The 16,993-nt window shown below is 40.3% G+C and overlaps 1 protein-coding gene across 1 annotated transcript in view; it reads right to left on the bottom strand.

The window, feature by feature from the left end:
* Positions 1–16,762, bottom strand: part of LOC137496908 (uncharacterized) — a 92,115-nt gene extending 75,353 nt beyond the window's left edge. The window contains exon 1 of the mRNA XM_068229656.1: positions 16,651–16,762. The gene's annotated coding sequence lies outside the window, so the exon portion shown is untranslated. The remainder of the gene's footprint in view (positions 1–16,650) is intronic.
* Positions 16,763–16,993: the final 231 nt, after the last annotated feature.

Here is a 16,993-nt window from a genome sequence, read left to right as displayed (position 1 = left end):
TCCGTAAAGATATCCACGTGCTTTTTTGACAGCTGTCATCCGCCATCTTTAATCAACAGAGCACAGTGCTGCTCTCTTTAGCTACTTACCTTTGATATGTGGTGGCGGATAATTTGAAAAATGCTTTTTGACAGCAGCCATCTTTAATCTAGAGAGCACCGTGCTGCCCTCTTTAGCTAGATACCTTTGAAATGTGGTGGCAGGCAATTCCACGTGACAACAGCCATCTTTAATCAAGAGAGCACCGTGTTGCCCTCTATGTGGTGGCGGCAATTTGAAAAATTCTACATGCTCTTGTTTGGAAAAAAAACCCACGCGCTTTTTGACAGCCGTCATCCGCCATCCTTAAGCAACAGAGTACAGTGCTGCCCTCTTTAGCTAGATACCTTTGAAATATGGTGGCGGCAAATTCCACGTGCTCTTGTTTGGAAACAAAGCCATGTGCTTTTTTGACAGCTGTCATCCGCCATCTTTAATCAACAGAGCACCGTGCTGCTATCATGCGGGCAATTTCGTCAGCTGTCATCCGCTATCTTTAATCCACAGAACACCGTGCTGCCCTCTTTATGGCTACTACCTTAAGCACGTAGTAGCGGGCAATTTGAGAAGTTCTGTTAGCTATCATCTGCCATCTTTAATCAAAAGAGCACCGTGGTGTCATCTTTAGCTAGATACCTTTGAAATGTGGTGGCGGCAAATTGAAAAATTCCACGTGCTCTGGTTTGGAAACAAACTCACGTGCTATTTTGACAGCTACCATCCGCCATCTTTAATCAAGGGAGCACCGTCCTGCACTCTTTAGCTAGATACCTTTGAAATGTGGTGGCGGATAATTTGAAAAATTCTATGTGCCCTTGTTTTGAAACATACGTACGTGCTCCTTTGACGGCTATCATCCGCCATCTTTAATCAACAGAGCACCGTGCTGCCCTCTTTATGGCTACTACCTTAAGCATGTAGTAGCGGGCAATTTGGAAAGTTCTGTTAGCTATCATCCGCCATCCTTAATCAAGAGAGCATCGTGCTGCTATATTTATCTAGATACCTTTGAAATATGGTGGTGGATAATTTAAAAAGAAAAATTCTATAGCAGCCATCTCTCGACGCTAATTGCACAAGATGACTCCTTAAGGGTGCTTACGCAAGGTAGCTGCTATACATAGGTTCTTATGAGACGCCCTTGGTATGCTTGCGCAAGATGGCAGTTATACATGGCTCCTTATGAGATGCCGTACGGATGCTTGCTCAAGATAGCGACTGCTCTTATGGGACGACTTAAGGGTCCTTGCACAAGATGGCTTGAGACGCCCTAAGGATGCTTGCGCAAGATGGCGGACACAAGATGGCGTATAGGTTATGCTAAGATAGCAACACAATCTAGTGAAAAAAGTTTAGTATGATAGTCGATTCATGCAAAATCAATAGGTAATGTGTACATGATTTGAAACATGGCTATTCTTTGTACTTTAACTTCATGCGTACAGGTTATGCTAAGATAGCGGAAGAAGTTTAGTGCGATATTTGATGCATGCAAAATCGATAGGTGATGTGTACACGCTTTGAAACATGGCTATTCTTTGTACTTTATGTTTATGGGTACAGGTTATGCTAAAATAGCGGAAGAAGTTTAGTACGACAGTCGATGCATATAAAATCGATAGGTGATGTGTACACGCTTTAAAACATGACTATTCGTACTGCTGCTCTGTTCCCAACATTTTTAAACATAGCTAATCCTAATGCTGCTATTAACGACGTAGGGAAAAGGATTGATTACTTGACCGTGACGTCACGACCGCGTGCTCTCGTTTGGTAAACATAGCCACGTGCTTTTTTGACAGCTATCTTCTTGACGGACCCTAACCTCACTTTGAAGGACAATAGAGCGTCGCTAACCTCACTGTTGCAATCTTTACGTTGCTTAACCTCAAGGCTGCCACCTTATGCATGTTGTAGCGCGGAATTTAAAATCCATCAACAGAACATCGCTAACCTCACTGCTGTCATCTTTACGGCGGTAAACCTCAAGGCTGCCACCTTATGCATGTTGTAGCGCGGAATTTAAAATCCAACAACAGAACATTGCTAACCTCTCTGCTATCATCTTGAAATGTTCAGTGTTCCAAACACTAGTTGGAAAAACGTAACTCATCGCACCTCGGGGATTTTATTAGGTAAGACGTAACCCCTAGGTTCCATTACTTGTTCTGAACATAAACCATTTACCAATAAAGATAAATTTTCTACACTTAACAAAGTACAAGCGTTCTTGCTCATAGCGATCGATGAGGTTGTTGCTCCTTTAGCCCTTTAGCCCTTTAGCCCTTTTACCTATTAGCCCTTTAGCCCTTTAGCCCATTAGCCCTTTTGCCCATTAGCCCTTTAGCCAATTAGCCCTACAAGGAATGTGCGGTAAGGAGGAGGAAGAGTCCTTTCATCCCTTTTGCCCTTATGATAAGACGTAACCGCAGGGTTCCACACTCTATCACGATTTTTTTTTCGGCTCAACATTTTGCATAGTATCACTCGCCTGCACAAGCTACATGCTTGTAACCCATGTCAACAGATTGAAACAATATGTTTCCTAACCGATATTTCATGTTACATATTTATGTAATAACTTGTTCAACAGCTAGGGACTTAAATGTAAGCAGAGTATTTCTTATAGCACTAGCGTTCTGTTTAATTTTACTTCCCGCATAAGCTACATGCTTGTAACCCATGCCAACAGATTGACTGATATTTCATGTTACGTGTTTATGCGATAATTTGTTCGACTGATTTTCACACAAGACGAATGATTTGAAGTTGTACTTTTGCTATATCGTTTACCGAGCGAGTTAGCTGCTCAGTATGTGTACAGTGTGTTTTTGATTTTTACACTAGGCAAATCATTGAAGTTGTAGTTTTGCAATATCGTTTACTGAGCGAGTTAGCTACGCGATATGTGCACAGTGTGTTTCCATAGTTTTTGATTTTACACTAAGCAAATCATTAAAATTGTAATTTTGCTCTGAACACATCAAACAATGTTCTGATCATATGTTGAAGTTAACAACATCGATTACAGTGTTCGATTCTAGTCTTGTTATGTTTCATTCTGATCTTCTTAGAACAAGGGTACCCCCTAACATGTTCTAAACACATGTTGTATTGAGTAAAGTGTTCGATTCTAGTCTTGATCACTTGTTTTGTGTTCTGAACACATCAATCAATGTTCTGATCACATGTTGAAGTTAACAACATCGATTACAGTGTTTGATTCTAGCCTTGTTATGTTTCAATCTGATCTTCTTAGAACAAGGGTATCCCCTAACATGTTCTAAACACATGATGTATTGAGTACAGTGTTCGATTCTAGTCTTGATCACTTATTTTGTGTTCTGAACACTTCAATCAAAGTTCTGATCACATGTTGTATCGAGTACAGCGTTTGATTCTACTCTTCTTATGTTTCGCAAGTCTAAACATGCACAATAATATTATCGCTGCACCCACTTGCCTTCGCGATGCAGGTTTAAACTTGTTCGATATAAAGCTATGCCTTGACATAAGAGGCGGAGGAGGAGGAGGAGGTAGAGAAGGAGGCGGAGGAGGAGAATGATAAGGCCTTAACAGCCTATGTATAGTCAAAAAAGCACGTGAGTTTGTTTCTAAACAAGAGCACGTGGAATTTTTCAATTTGCCGCCACCACATTTCAAATGTATCTAGCTAAAGATGGCAGCACGGTGATCTCTTGATTAAGGATGGCGGATGATAGCTAACAGAATTTTTCTAATTGCCCGCTACTACGTGCTTAAGGTAGTAGCCATAAAGAGGGCAGCACGGTGTTCTGTGGATTAAAGATAGCGGATAACAGCTGACGAAATTGCCCGCATGATATTGTTCAAACATACGTTAAATGCGTCTTTGACTTGAACTGCGGCCTTAGGACGCACAGGTTGTGCAAAAGCAATCTTAGAGTGCACATCGAAGATAGTAAATAGGTACTTATAACCCTTATTGATAGAGGCGTATGGAATCATTTCTAATAAGTCGGCTTGCCAGAGATAATTTTTCCGAGGGTAGGTGCGACGGCCTGGTTTATGTAACTCGTGTGCGGTGCTTATCATGACGAGCCACCCGCATGACGTATTTATCCCTCTATTTCTAGAATTGCTGATTCGTGACCAGCATCTTAGAAGTTGTAATCGTTCTACGAGTAAGTTAGTGTCATACCAGAGTCGTGTGTGTACATACGGCAACAAAAGTTGGTAGATAATATTAAGACCACGTGCAGTTCGTTGATGTGACGGAAGCAGCTTAGAAATAAACTCCCGACACTTGTGACTCTTATTTATATTTACTGCTTCTGTCCTCTAGTAATTATGTCGTGTTGCGTCACTAGCAATAATATTGTTTTATATTTTTTGAGATCATCTTGTGAAATGATATCCTTGTCAGATATTCGTGAGGAAGAAGTTCCAACACACCTTTAAGTAGGTTTATAGGTAATACATTTTTACCATGTGACTGTTGCCATTAATCTTAACGTTTGCGTTACCTATCCAGAAAGAGTCATCATCATAGCGAATACCGTAGGTTGTGTCAGTTTGTCCTGTAAAGGGATTTTCTATATAAGGAGCAAGGAGCGATCCTCCGGTGTGATCTCAGACAAAGAATGTATATCTTGTGGTGATGTAGTAGGTTCCGCATCCTGCTTCTCTCCTTCTTCCTCTGGCTTTCCTTTTTTCTTGTTTTTCTTTATCATGACATATTTGCATTGAAAAAGAACATGTAGTGGACTTGGGAAATGAAGTAGAATTAAAAATTCCTTTCATTGTGTATCTATTGTAGTTGCGTTTTCAGAAATGAATCAGTATCTGCTTTAATACGTTTAAGCTCTTTAACCTCCTCAGTCCCGGAGCAAGTTTTAGTCATGAAAATTTCTGTTTTTGCATTCAGTGTGTTATAAGAGGCTAAAATAACTTGAAAATGCTAACCAAAAAAATTAGTATGTTTCGTTGAGCCATTATGGCATGTAGGGTATATGCTACATCGGGACTGAGAAGTGACTTTCCTACAATTCTTATTTTTTCTTATATTGTATTTTATGATTGTAAGTGCAATAAACACTTAAAATACATTAATACATAACAACATCACATACTTTTATTCTCTCTCACCATGTTCAATACAAAGTGTGACACAAATTATAAAGCATATTTACAACAAATTATATGTAAGTATTGCCCTTTTTTTGTAAAAAGCACAAAAACGTGGTGCAATAATATTCCTATTATTTTCTATGAAATGCCAAGAAACAGTTTCTTTTTTCTGTAAAACACAGATTTATTTTGCACTGAGTGCACTGTACAAAAGTGAAACCCTTACAACCTGGTAGCCTACATCTTGACCTACTTTTCTGTGTTCTGTTCATCATTTCTGGTAGGTGCAAAGCATGGTAATTCCTGGACTGAAGTGGTGGCATAGCTGTGGGAACCCTGCGGCGTTTCAGCAATGCATCTTCTTCCGATTCAGAACTGCTTTCATCGATAGGTGGAGTTGCAGCGTTGATTCTCAAGTCATCTTCATCAATATCATCATCATCTCCATCCAGTTCAATATCTGACACACCAAGGTTGATAGTGGCAATAAGATCCGCAATATCTGTTTCCTTCAAGGCTAAAATAATGAAAGGTCAAATATAAATTGTCGCATTCTTCGTACCAAGTATTCATTTAAATACTGTAATGTATAATGATATTCAAGTACGTACTTAATCTTGAAGGCAACTATGGTTTAATATTAACAACTGCAGCGAGAAAACGAGTTAAGAAAAGAACAGTAATTTTCTGCTGTATGCACAAATTTTCTAGGTTATTGCCTAATGTAGAGTATACGCTACATCATCAAAAGCGTCATGCTGTCGGCAGTATACAATATCAAATGAGTTCTGATCACTAGCATAATACTTATTGACCTATTATAAGCTATCTTAAAATCATTCACATTAATTAAATAAACATATACATAACAAATACCTGCACGTCTCGTCCCCATGTCTTGATGTCAACAAACTTGTATATTCTCACTAGTACTGCCACCTATACACTTGTGCGATAAACAAAAACAAGTTATGAGCACGAAGCACACACAGTAGACTATACGCTACACCCGGCAACCACGCGATAGAGCCATTACCCGACCGGGAAAAAATAAAGAACTCATGTAGCATATATGCTACACAGGGACTGAGGAGGTTAAATGTTCGTCGAATGTTGTTTCAAGCACGGATTATATGTTGTTTAACCTCTTTGCTGGATGTTTTCATGATGACGGTTTTGACCAAGTGGAGTCTCTAAGTCAGTGTTGATGCGTAAAAGTGATCAAATCCCATGCGATACCGTCCATAATGAACATCACTTTGTTTACCAATTACTAAAAGCCGTAACGGTGGGCTGAAAAGAACGTATCGCACATACTTTCAAAGTCACTCAGTGTCATATCAGTGTTAACAGGATCATCATAGACACGTCGCATGTTGCGCTTATCTTGCCGAAAGAAGCATAATAATATTTGCGTTGTAGCGTATGAACTGTTTAGGCACACGAGAATAAATTTGACATAAATAGAAGCAATCTACATTTTCATGTAGTCCCATTCTAAAGTATGAGCGAATAACGCTTTGCCATTTTGTAGCGACATCGTCAAATATATAAGAGAATTGGTAAGCACATCATCAGTTGATGGTACTTGCTCATGTGCAATAAATTGAAAATAGTTCAAACCATCTTTTAACCAGATCGCCTTTACAATTTGAAGAATAGTGTATAGTGGCTGACAGTGACTTTGCTAAAACGTAAATATTCTCGAAGAGTATGCCATGAAAATAGGTAATGAATGTAAGTAAAGGATTTGTCTTCCCGCATCTATATGAGTCAGTTATAATACATCGAATAGTAAAAGGAAGAAAAGTTCCATGTCGTCTTTGTGTAGTTGTACCAGAACTAAGTAAGAGGTGTGGCACTATATCACTAAGAGGTAGTGTGTCTTGCTGCATTATAATCTTCATGGTAACTGTCTAATAAAGTACGCTATAGTAATATATATCGAACGAAATAACAAGTAACTGTCAGTTCATAAATCGCTCTTGACGAGTAACTCATGTACAGAACTGTGAAACATCGATATCCAAACGTTATATAGAAGAAAACTAAAACTCTCGGATGCAAAGAAATTGCAAAGGCCGCACGAAATCCACTCGACGGGAATGCAATCCGCGAGAAGCCATTACTGAAGCACTACGCGCAGCAAGAGCGAGAAATTCTCCAAAGTGTAGAGCAATGTTTTTTGAACGTGCAAAAATTATTCCTGTACCAAAACGGGGAGGATTTTTTCCTGCGCTGTTTGCTGGACTAGCAGCATTAAGGTATTTGCTGGGTGGTGCTAGTATTGTAGCAAGAACTTTGAAGGCTCTAGAAGAAGCGAAGCAACAGTTAAAAGAGAATGAATGCCTTAAAAAAAATGGTGGCAATTGCATTACGAGGCAAAGGCGTAAGTACACATGAAGCTAGCGCCATACGAGAAAGAGCTTGGCATCTACACATCACCAAGAAATGTCTACTGAATGCACTGCCACATCGAGCTATAACCCACTAAGGGGTTTTTACGTATGCTAAACAAGTAGGAATTCATTATTTTCGCAATGTGTGTATGCGCGATCAACTACCGGTATACCCACGTGAACGTGAGAGTGCTGTAATCAACTTCGACAACAGTCGTGGACCTGGAAGTCATTACGTTGCCTACGTAAAACATAAGTCTAAAGTATGGTGTTTCGATGGCTATGGAGACTTAAATCCTCCGTTTGAGCTCATAAGTTATTTCGGAAGAAGTGCAGATATTTTTTTTACAATAAAAGCCTTGTGCAAAAATTCAATACACGCGTGTGCGGGGGATTATGTGTTATGTTCTTGTATCAAACCCAGACAGTAGACAAGGAGCATCAGCGGTGTAAGAACGTTCGTTGTACGCGGAGAAGGACCTGAAACAACCGTCTACTTTAATCCCCCGATCGAAGTAGGTCATCAGCCACATAGTCTTGGACGTGTGCGTTTGAAAGCTACAGTAAAATCAATAATGTTCATGATGGCGTAAACAAGTTCTATTACGATGATTATGTGCTAGTTTTACCGCCAGGCAGTTATTCAGTAGGCGATCTTCATCACTACATTGAAAGTACGTTAATTGAACGGTTTGGTGATTAGAGTTTAGAAATAAAAATTAATGTGGGCCACATCTATCTATATCTATCTATATATATATATGTCATTGTATGTATGTATGTATGTATGTATGTATGCATGTACTACATCTCCTCCTAAACCACTGGAGGGACTTCCACCAAACTTGGTACACATACGACTTAGTATCAGGAGACAAACAGCGTGGGGGTAAGACACCCCAAGTACCCTTAGGAGCGGGTGGGCGAGGGGGGTCACATATAAAAATATACGAAAATAGTGTCGAATCCATCGTTTTCGGATTCGCTGAGATGAATAGTGATAGTCCGGAAGTTTTCCAAGTCCAACTTCAACCCCCTTTTGGGTGGGGGCGAGGGGGAGTCATAAATCAGAAGTAATAGGAAATAGTGTCGAATCTATCCTTTTCGGGGTCGCTGGGATGAATAGTGACACTCCGGATTTCTTTTGACAAACTGCGTGGGGGTAAGACCCCGGATACTCCGGAATTTTCCAAGTCCAAATTCAGCCCCCGAATGGGTGGCGGGCCAGGGGGGTCACATATAAAAACATACGAAAATAGTGTGGAACCCATCGTTTTCGGATTCGCTGAGATGAATAGTGATACTCCGAAATTTTTTCAAGTCAAAATTCAGCCCCCTTTTGGGTGGGGGGCGAGGGGAGAGTGATATAAGAACATGATCGAAAACACTTTCGAATCCATACTTTTCGGGGTAGCTAAGATTAATAGTGACACTCCGGATTTTTCAAAGTCCAAGTTCAGCTCCCTTTTCGGTGGGGGCGAGGGGGGGTGATATATCAAAATGACCGAAAATAGTGTCGAATCCATTCTTTTTGGGGTCGCTGAGATGAATAGTGACACTCCGGATTTCTCATGACAAATCGCGTGATGAGTTAGACACCCCACGTACCCATTGAGGAGGGGGGAGGGGAGTGACATATGAAATATTCGAAAATAGTGTCGAATCCATACTTTTCGTGGTCCCTGAGATGAATAGTGACACTCCGGAATTTTTTAAAGTCCATTTTCAGACCCCTTTGGGGTGGGGGGCGAGGGGGAAGTGATATATCAAAATAACCGAAAATGGTGTCGAATCCATCCATTTCGGGGTCGCTGAGATGAAGGGTGACACGCCGGATTTCTTTTGACAAACCGCGTGGGGGTAAGACATCCCAGGCACCCTCAGTGTTGGGGGTGGAGAGGGTGTGATATATATAAATAATCGAAAGTATTGTCGAATCCGTACGCTTTGTGGTCACTGATATGAATAGTGACATTCAAGAATTTTATAAACCAAGTTCAGCGCCCTTCGGGCTGGGGGAGGGGCGAGGGAAGACAGGTATACAAAAATAATGGAAAATAGTGTCGAATCCATCGTTTTCGGTGTCACTGAGATGAATAGTGACACTCCGTGTTTCTTAACAGTCCAATTCAGATCCCTTTGAGGTAGGATACAAGGGCTGAGGGATACATAAATTAATCGAAAATAGTGTAGAATCTATAGTTTTCGGGGTCGCTCAGATGATTAGCGGCACTGTGGATTTCTTCTGTCCAAAATCACGCCCCTTTATGGTGGGAGGTGAGGGGGTTAGGGATATAAAAATTAATGGAAAATATTATCGAATCCATAGTTTTCGGGGTCGTTGAGGTATTGTATTGTCGAATCGATAATTTTGGGGTCGCTGAGTTTAATAATGACACTCCATACTTTGTATAAATCCTATTTCATCCCCCTTTGGCATAGGGGAAGAAATGGTAAAACAGAAATTGTTAAAAAAGACCGAAATAAAGGACGCAGCCTATGTATGTTACAGCGTAGCTGGAGAAAATTCTGTTCAGGATACCTCTAGAGGAGGGTGATTTATATCAAAACTAAAAGCGAACAATAACAGTTTTCCGAACTACTGGAGCGATTCAAACAAAACCTGGTACACTTATGACTCTTTTAAAATGCTGTTTATTTGGGGGCGTCGATCTAAGAAAATATATTGCCCCTACTTTGCACCGTAAGTGTGAACTTGCGTGTATTTGTAAATGGCGGAAGTGAATGAGAGGAAAGGAACATTAAGGAAGACACAAACACCCAGGCCCCAGGTCAGGGATATTAATCATTTAAAATAAAAACTCGTAACCCGGCCGGGAATCGAACCCGGTGCCACCCGGTCACAGGAGGACGCGTCGCCCCGTACACCGAGGATCCGGACTAACACTTATGACTTACTATCTGGAGATAAACTGCGTGGGATTATGACAAATTAGCACCGCTAGGGGCAGGTGTTGGAGAGGGTGAGATATAAACATAATCGAAAATAGGGTCACATCCAAAGTTTTCGGAGTCGCTGAAATGAATAGAAACACTCCCAATTGGAAGGCGGGTGAGGAGTGAAGAAAAGAAAATATCCAAATGACCGAGATTAAGGATGTTTGTGTGTACGTTCCAATAGTCCAATAGTCAGCCGAACTTGGTACAAATATTACCTACTATCTGGAACAAAAAAGACTGTGGGGGAAAGACATCCCTAGAAACCTTAGATAAGGGGACGGAATATAATTATGAATAAAACTGACCGATATTAGTGTTGAATCCATACTTTTCGGGACTACGGGAGCGATTTCAAACAAACTATGTCACGTATGACTTATTGTCAGGAGACAAAGTGCGTGGAGGTATGACAACCCCAGCACACTTACGAGGGGGTGAGACGTAGAAATAATCGAAAGGAGTGTTGAATCCATTCTTTTCGGTGTCGCTGAGATGAATAGTAACGCTCCGATATTTTTAGAAGTACAACTTCTCCCTCCTTTCGCATAGCGGTGAGAAGAAGTGGAAAACATGATTTCCAAAATGACCGAGATAATAGACGTATATGTGTATATTCTAGCGTAATTCTCAACGTAAATTATCTGGAAAAAATACCTTTGGGGTAAGAGACCCATAGCCTCTAAAGTAGAGGTGAAATGTAAACATTAACCGAAAACGACCGATATCTGTGTCTAATCCATAGTTTTTGAGATCGCTGAGATGAAGTGTGACACTCTGGATGCCATTTAAGATTAAGTTCAGCCACAATCGGCAGACGGGTGAGAACTGGTAAAGAAAAGGAAATGTCCAAAGGGACACATTTTGAAGACGTATGTGTGTATGCTCTAGCATACCTCTCAACCAAACTTGGTATACACTTGACTTTCAATATAGAAAAAATTACTGTGGGGGTCAAATACACCTAGCACCCCTAATGGCGAGGGTGAATTATAAAAAACACAGAAAGACGGGTGAAATATAATAAATAGATAACAACAAATATTCATGCACAGTGCATAGTTTTCGATGTCACTGAGCTGAATAATGACACTCCTGATGTCGTTGTGGAAAGGAAAATGTTCAAAATGACCGAAATTACGGATGTATGTGCTTTCATCCAGCACAGCCCTCATGTAAAATTGGTACACGTATGACTTACTATCTGAAAAAAATAGTGTTGGGGTAAAACACCCCCTAGCACTCCTAGGGGAAATGGTGAAATATAAAAATAAACGAATTTGACTGATATTAATGTCGAATACATCCTTTACGACGTCACAGAGTCGAACTGTGACACTCTGGATGGTTAAGTCACACTTCAGCCACAATCAGTATGGAGTCTTGAGGAGGGGTGAAAATGAATGTAAATATAACGGATATATTATGCATGTACTGTATGTGGGTATGTTACAGAATTGCTCTCAACGACACCTGTACACGTATGACTTACCATCTTAGAAAAAATACAATGGAGACGAAAAATAATAGCCTCCGCTGGGGGTGGGGAATGAGAGGGGCAGACGAGCAAAAATAATGGAAAATGACCAATATTAATGTCGAAATCCATTGTTTATGTGTCTCTGATACGAACTGTGACGCTCTTGATACCGGTTAAGTCCACGTTCAGTCTGCATTGAGACAGGAGCTGAGAAGGGCTTAAAAGTATACAGTATAAAATGACCGAGAATAGTGTTGAATACACTGCTTTTGGGGTCACTAGGCTGATTTTGACAGTCTCAATGACTGCCGAAATCGTGTACATCATTATGTACAGTGCGACTTGTAAGTACATATAATTATTACTTTTACTTTTTATTGGAAAGAATCAAATACTTCCCAGTCAATTCTAGCTTCCACAAGCACAAGGTTTTACTCCAAAATTAAATAATCTAAAACTTGAAATGAGATACATCTATGTAACTCTAAAACTACATAATAGGTCGTAAAATGAATATCTCGAAAATAAATCAATAAGCATCCACTTTACACTTAACTAACTGGTACTACAAATACTAAAGGTAAACATTCAAAAACTACCCGGACGCCGCCGTGTGCTCCAGCTAGTTTCATATAAATGTGTTATCAAGTCTTCATTCAAGATTGACTTCAGATTACAACCTGATTCGATTGGACCATTGCTTGGATTTTCACCAAGGGAGCTCATATCGAACGTACGTTATGAGTCTTATCAACCTATAATATTCTTCGATGGTCATCATGTAAAAATCACTTGTAATAATATAATTACAGACTTGTATAGTAATGAACAACATTCACACGTCGTGCACGACTTTATTACTACAGAGGAAAGTCGTTACACTATTCCTGAGAAACCGTCAGTAGGTCTTTATCCAAGGTTTTCTACTAGCAGTTTGGCGTGACAGAAAATGAAGCCCTGAATTCGGGAAACGGATGGGTTGAACCTAGAGATAAGCACTATCGACTGGAATACACGACGGAATGGTCACGCGATAGGACTTTTGAACTATCGACTGAAAAGTGGAATATTTTTCAGATAAAAGTGCCGTGAAGGTTGAAAGAGATGAGCTGTAGCCAGAAAGAGGGTGTCACCCTCTAAGTGGCACGTCCTGGAACGAAAAAGGTTATTTCCTCATGAAATGATTTTGCTCCGAAGCCCAGGTAACAGTAAAAATGGTCTGTCCTACCTCGGCTGCCGCTTCCACTGCCTGATCGTTCTGTACAACGAGAAGTCAGAAGTTCCTTTTATTAACTGGGAAGTTCCCATTCTCCTCCCCGACCCTCTCACGAACGAAGGGACGATCCTCCAAGAGGTTAAAGCTCTTACATTACGTATGGCCACACTTGAGCGAGCCAATAGGAATCGAAGAAGACAGAGCTCAGTCACGTGTTAGGACGGAGCTACAAAGGCCACTAGGAAAATTTTGCAATACGCAAAAACGGTTAGCTGGACACCCCTGTTATGGTAAGGGATGAGAAGAGGAGTGAAAAGCGGTCTAGAAGACAGCAAGGTGCGACCTTCACACCAGTTGTAACCAAGCAGTGGGACTGAAAGCAAGTTCAGATGTCAGTGAGATCTAAAGGTGAATATCGCGCAATTATCCGCTACAATTTTGCTCATGGATTAACTGTTGACCAGTGCCTGGAGGAAATGACTCCTATGCTGGGGAAAGACTGTCCACATCGGACAACAATTTTCCGCTGGTACAAGGAGTTCCAGAGGGGAAGGTTTGGGGTTGAAGACGATCCTCGTTCTGGGTGACAGTCTGAATCAGTGACTGAGGAAATCATTGAAGCTGTGAGGAAAATGTTGCAGCAAGAGAGGCGGTTGACATATCGGCAGGTAGAAGTGACCCTCCACATCCCTGCACCAGCTATTCATTCAATTCTACACGACATCTCCATGTTAGAACGGTTTGTACCCTTTGGGTGCCCCATTCACTCTCAGAGGAACAAAGGGCACATCGAGTGAAATGTGCTGAAAAATGCTAAAACAGTTTTAAAATGGGACTTCACGTAACGTCAATAGCATCGTTACAGATGACGAAACTTGGCTTTATTATTACAAGTCCCAACAAAATCCCAGAGCAAGGTGTGGCTTTTTGAAAATGAGGGTACTCCTGTGACTGTGCGAAAGTCAAGGTCAGTGAAGAAAAGGTTGATTGCAGTATTCTTCACTAAACAGGACATCCTGACTCGGGTTGTGCTAGAAACACAAAGGACAGTTACTGCGAAGTGGTACTGAGAGGCTTGTCTGCCTCAGGTCATCCAGGCTCTCAAGCTGCTCCGTCCGAGGTCACGGCTCAACACTTGGTTCTTGCATCACGACAATGCTCCAGCACATCGTGCTAATGTAACACTGGATTTTCTTGTCAGATCAGGATTGACTGTGTTTGATCACCCTCCATACAGTCCTGATCTTGCCCCATGTAACCTCGCACTCTTTCCAGAAGTGAAGATGAAGCTGAATGGGCGGCGTTTTATGTCCGACGAGGAGCTTCTGGCAGCATGGGATCAAGAGCGTGAAAATGTAACCGAAGAAAAGTGGCAGAGTTGGTTCAGTGACTGGCTTCGACGTATGGAGAAGTGTATTGAGTGTGGTGGAAATTATTTTGCTAAAGTCTAAAGCGTTCACTCACATTGCAAAACTTCCCTAGTGCCCTTTGTATAAAGAAGACTATAGGGCGGCTGCCAAACAAGTGAAGTATAGAGTAGACAGTTGTAATCACAGTTCTCTTAATTGGGATAGCCTTCAAAGGTGCACTATGTATTACTAAACGGGCCTTGAAATACAAGGTGTGCAAATTACAAATGGCATAAAGAAGGAACTCGAGTAATTTCACAAGAAATGACAATACACCGGCAGTAAACGCTCACAGCACTCGCAGAGGATGAGAATAATAGAACAGATAACGTTGGACAAAATGATTTGGAGACATGGATAAATTATTTCTGTCACTTCGAAGAGGTGCAGTTAAACAAGGTATAGCAAAAGCCCATGATTAAATAACCATCATTTAATTACATGTGTGCCAGGAAATTATTAAACAAACAGTTTCATGGTGGAATTTGTTCATATTCCTTGAATAACAACAATAATAATAATAATAATAATAATAATAATAATAATAATAATAATAATAATAATAATAATAATAAAGGCGTGTGGCTTCCGGAGAGGCCTGGTGCAAGTCTTTCGAATTGACGCTGTATAGGCGACCTGCGCGTCTGTCAAATAGGCTACGATTTATAAGAATAAAGATGTTATAAACACCCCGCCCCAAGCCAGATGAATGGTAAAATCTCCGACCCGGCCCAAAATCGAACTTGGTACTGCTTTGACCAAAAGCCAGGGAAGGAGCCGCAGTATAATAATAATAATAATAATAATAATAATAATAATAATAATAATAATAATAATAATAATAATAATAATAATAATAATAATAACTGAAATTATATGTACGCTAAACCATTTAAATTAATTATTTACAAACTGGACAGTCCTCCCTGGGTTAATTAAGCATATCTCATATTTGGTTAATTAAGCATATCTCATATTTATTATTTAAGGTTAAAAACTTAATAATTGATCCGTGTTGAACTGAGAATGACAGTGTTAGAAAGAGAGAGGTTCCACCTATTCAATACAGTGATAAACCGTTGCACAAACTTATGTCACAACGTGTTTAATTTGGTTTCGGCACATCATCAGCCGATAGAAGAACATGGCTAGAAGTATCAAAAACAACACATTAAAGGATAACTAACACTTTCATGAAGAAGTGAACATTTGAAATTCATGTAGTTTTTATACTCTTGCTGTGAGTGTTAAAAGAACTGAAGGATACAAGCGAAATGTAACAGTTTTCCATGAAGTCTTTTTTTTTTTTTTTTTTTTTTTTTTTTTTTTGTAGAGATCATAAACAGGGCGACGTTCTTGAGCACTCTTGCTGCAAGCCTTGAAGTCAATACATTAGACCTTGATGTTAAAAGGGATCTTGAAGGATGCAGCATAATTTACTATTGTTGCTAGGTAACGAATAACATGATTTTGTTTTTGATACTTCTAAAGGTGGATATTGATATATAAACAGTGGAAATATAAACACGGAGTAGTGAATACTGGTCAGGAAGGGCAAAACTGTGTCAAATCCTCATCAGTTGAGGGAAAGGACAGGAAGAGAACAAGCCAAGTGCGTAGAAGGTAAGGAGAGTGAGAGTAGCTGCATGTCAGACCATTTGCTGTTTGCCCGACAACAGCCGTAGTTCGTAGAGTAGTAGAAGGGAACATCGAAATTGTCGCACAGGGAGCCAACCATTGCCCCAAATTACAAAGCTTGATCACGGTAGCTGAGCCCCAAAGATTATTATTATTATTATTATTATTATTATTATTATTATTATTATTATTATTATTATTATTATTATTATTATTATTATTGCCCCGACCGCTACGTTTCCTCTCCTAAACCTGTTCCTTTCCACTGACGCTATAAGTCTTGGGGATGCGTCGTAATAACACAGCAAAGGAGAGAGTAACAAACTCTTTTAAGGAACCATACTGCAGCAGATTATTAACGGTAGTATTTCCATCTTTACAGGTCGATACTGCATCACTTACCTGATCATGCTACTGGAAGGTAGTGTGGAGCACGATCCTTTCAATCAGATGGTAGATCTGTGCTCCATTCAATCAGAGAATGTGCACTAAATGCGAAGCAAGAACTAACGCTCCTGTCCCTCTTATCTCCTACTTGGTTATCAGAGCTGCGATTAGCAGCAGCCGTACCCACTTCCTTGAAGTACTGTACTTTTTCCTCGACACTGACTCTTCTAGACTTATTGATTTATAAAATAATCGAAAATTGTGTCGAATCCATTGATTTCGTGGTCGCTGATATGAATAGTAACACTGCGTATTTTTAAAGTCCAATTTCAGCCCCCTTTAGAGTGTGGGGGGCGAA

Source organism: Anabrus simplex, chromosome 11 (genome assembly GCF_040414725.1).
Source record: "Anabrus simplex isolate iqAnaSimp1 chromosome 11, ASM4041472v1, whole genome shotgun sequence".
Lineage (NCBI taxonomy): Eukaryota > Metazoa > Arthropoda > Insecta > Orthoptera > Tettigoniidae > Anabrus > Anabrus simplex.
This window is presented reverse-complemented; position numbering and strand designations above follow the sequence as displayed.